We start from the raw sequence: 3,899 nt of genomic DNA on the forward strand, positions 1-3,899 counted from the left end.
CTTTTCAACAGTCGAAGTTCTGCTGAGAGAAGATGGCCAGCAGATAGGACAGCAGTACATGAAGGAGCTCCACAGGCTTCAGGAGGAGGAGGAGGGTTTGCACCTTGGAAGACTGTATTCATGCTTCAGCTGTTCAAATAAAACTAGATCTCCTCCAAACAACTTGCAATCAAACCATTTTCTTCCTATTTTAAACCCTTTGTCCAGTTTAGATGGGAGAAGTTGATATTATGTGATATTGATCTGATAAGTCTACATTTCTAAATCATTTTGAACTGTTTTTATTCACAAGTTATTGATCTTATTTACTCTCCATGTATCTTGATTTAAGAATGGGGCTGTGTTTAAGGGCATATTTTTGCCATGACTCTGTTCCATCCCACTTTCAGAAATGAACTACATTAGTATTTATCAAAAGAATAAAAAGTTGTGTAAAAGTAGACTTCCTTCCCTAAGCTATTGAGTTGAGCATTAATGCACATTTTAGTCTTGTCCTTTTAAAATCTGAAATGTATACACATAAGTAGACATAAAGGAGTGCATTTATATAGAAATATTTATTTAATCTGAAAAACAACATTAAAAAAAGTCTGTTTTTATAGCAGAGATGAACATGTTTACAGCTTGGTACAAAACAAACAAATAGATCTGATTAGCTCATGTCTCGATGGACACACACTGTACGGGGGGTGAATGTTTTGATGACTCATCAGTTTTGATTTGATGAAGGATAAGAGTTATTCACAATAAGGCGTGTAGCTGACCTGATTGACAGGTGGGCGCGGTGTAACGGTTTGTCAAAAGGTTTAAAACCTGTCTCAGCTCTCAGCCTGTGGGTGACATCACTCAGGCCATCCGGGGGAGACCTCCCTCACAGCGAGCTGTTGAAGAGAAGAAACTGAAGTCCACCCCAGAAGAACCAACAAACACAGATGTTGTTGAGGCTCAGGTTTCTTCCTCTGTCTCTGCAGCTCTCTGGGCACCTCGACGGACCAGTCACCAATAATCCACACTGTGTCTATAGGAGAAATACAAAGGTGTTCAATTAATGCCTCAGACAACACAACATGTACAGTTAACTACATGTGACAGCTCAGGCTGTTTTTTTGTTATGAGCCACATCTGAAGGAATAATATTGAACAAGGTAGCTGCAACTCATCATAATAGATGCCAGTCTTAAACACTATTTTTTCTAATACTTAAAGTTTTTGGTGTGAAGCTGACACTGTCCACAGACTCCATGACTTCACAGGTTCAATAGAAAACAAATGTCTTATAATAAATACTAAATCATTATTTTTCATTTGCCATGTTCACCTCATCGCTGTTGACATCAGTAAATATAAGACTCAGACATTCCTCTTTTTGTCAGAACAGTAACATGAACTGTATGCTTTGTAATATTGATTTCTTCTGGATGTCTCATATTTATTTACAGTTTATGGATAAAACTTTGTGAATGTATTTCTCTGCTAACACTGACAAAGTCTAACTGCTCTGACAAATAACTAATAACCATAGTTGTATATTTAACAAAGTGTAGTTTTAAGACTTTAATTACATATTTGGGTTGAATATAATTAGTTTTAACTGTGTTGTAGAAAAGTTAAATGTTAACTTACTGTTTGTAGAGTTTTCTCAGGACGAGCAGGAATAGTTGATGATAGCAGCCTAGCTGTTAGCTATGCTGTCAAGTGGACTGCTGACGTCGAGCTGAATGGGCGGAGTTAAGTCCCGCCCATTCCCGCATATGGATGCGGCCTATGTTCAGCACCCGTTTGTGTTGTTTGTCATTTGATCAGAGCTGCTCGTCTCTCACGACACGTTATGCGCGGGAAAAGTGGAGCATGCGCAGAGCGTTTAGGCCAGTTCGGCCCTGGTTGAGTGCTATATGTAATAATAAATGTCCTCCAAACCGCGTTTTCTAACACAATAAATGGACTCATTCAAAGCACATGAAGACGTAGACCTACTGACTCTGCTCTCGTGTCGTGTTGCTCTCATAATTGTCAATAAAGGTTTGTTAATAAAAAAGTTATAAACACGAAGACCTCCGAGTTTTTTTCTTGGACACTTGTACTGTACAACGTTCTGTCACTTCCCAGCATGCTTTGTGGTACTCGATAAACTGAAGATATTGAGCTGTTTAATGCTTTAAAAAGCAGCTGTTGTGTTTCTTAGTATTTGTAATGTGTGATTTACAGTAGAATGGTTTGTTGGCTTGTGTTCATTACGAGACTGTTTTTCCCCCCATGAGTCAGAGGGCTGTTGCTGTTGGTTATATAATTTGTTGATCACTGTCTCGCTACAGATTTTTGAATCATATCAGAATGCTTTCGAGTGTTCTATGATGAAATCTCAAACTGAGTTTCGATGGGGCGGAGCGGAGCGAGACAATGATGATCCACTTGTTAAAGTGAATAACTCTAATGACTCAAACAGTCTCTCTTCATAACCTCGGTTTTGACCGTTCTTTGACGTCATCAAAGCGAGGGTTCAAATCGAATGTACCTGTCAATTCCATCCCATGGTTACTAAGCAACCACATCGACAGAATTTATTATAACTACACATTGGAATTATAAAAAAACTATTTTAAAATTAATCGATTTAGCCTGTATTGATTCTGAAGATATTATTTATTTAGATTTATTTAGATTTATTTATTTGTTGTTTTCAATAATGACACGTGTCTGTGATGAAGGTGAGCTCAGTGCTGGTGAATATTGTGGATTTTCTCATTCAAAAACAGCATTAGTGATTCACAGGTGTCAGTTGAGTACAGGTAGGGGGGGTTAGGGAGTTTGGTGGCTGGAGAATTGTATTTAGCAGTGAGAACAGTGTTTTGTTGTTTCCTTCATTGGAGATGATTGAACCAGAGTAATAATAATAATAATAATAATAACTTTATTTATATAGCACCTTTTAAAAACACAGGTTTACAAAGTGCTTTGACAAACAGCAAGAACAAAGCAAACTAAACCAAACACAGAAAAACATTAACAACAGTAAGAATATAACAGATTCAAAATACCAAAAATAATTAAAAACAATTCAACAGAAAAGAACCCAAAGTGCAGATACACAACCAGACATATATAACCCAACCATCATAAGAACCATCATAAGAACCCAGGAACACAAGAACCCAACAACATGAGCTGAGACCAAGAGGACCAAAGATTTAAAAAGATGTAAGAAACTAAGAGATAAAAGCAAATAAAAAGCAATGAGAAGGTAAGCGCAGTAAAAGAAATAAAAACAAGTGGTTAAAGGATCAAAAAACCCAAAACTATAATATTAATAAAAATAAAATTAACTATAAATACAAAACATAAATAGACAAAGTAAGTAAGATAAGAAATGACCAAGTTAAAACACAAGAGGAGATTAAGATATGAGCATATAGTTGGGTTTGGTTTGAGCAATTGAGTCCTTGTAGTGTACTATATGGGTTTTGTGCATTTCCTTATGTATAGAGAGACCTGTTTTTTTTGTAGAGTCGCTCAAGTTGTCCACCTTTAGTTTTCATTGTCCGGAGCTCAGGGGTATACCAGGGGGCAGTTGAGGAGAAAGGAAACAGACCGTGTTTTCCCTGGGGCAAGAGAGTTGAGAATGTTCTTTAATCCATTATTATAAAGTGCACCTACAGTAAGCACAGACTGCTATCACTCCTATGTAGACCTCTTCTCTTCCTCTGACCATACTGTCACTCCCATGAAGTCAGCTTTGTCCCTTTTCTAAGTCTCTATCTTCACTTGAGAATGGAATCACAATGGACCTGATTTGATGGAGAGAACATTTGTCAGTGCATACCATTCGTAACAGGACTGTAGGACAGCCAGATGTTTGGGAAAAGACGGAGCTGAATGCACACCACTGGAGGGCCAAGGAGGTG

The 3,899-nt window shown here is 37.6% G+C and overlaps 1 long non-coding RNA gene across 1 annotated transcript; it reads right to left on the minus strand.

Annotated features, from left to right (window-relative positions):
* Positions 1–538: 538 nt before the first annotated feature.
* LOC136183070 (uncharacterized) lies at positions 539–2,265 on the minus strand. The gene is made up of 2 exons (XR_010668891.1): positions 1,624–2,265; positions 539–1,018 (listed from the first exon to the last, which is right to left on the minus strand). It is a non-coding gene; the product is annotated as an uncharacterized lncRNA (long non-coding RNA).
* Positions 2,266–3,899: the final 1,634 nt, after the last annotated feature.

This window comes from Labrus bergylta, chromosome 16 (genome assembly GCF_963930695.1).
Source record: "Labrus bergylta chromosome 16, fLabBer1.1, whole genome shotgun sequence".
In the NCBI taxonomy this organism is placed as follows: Eukaryota; Metazoa; Chordata; class Actinopteri; order Labriformes; family Labridae; genus Labrus; species Labrus bergylta.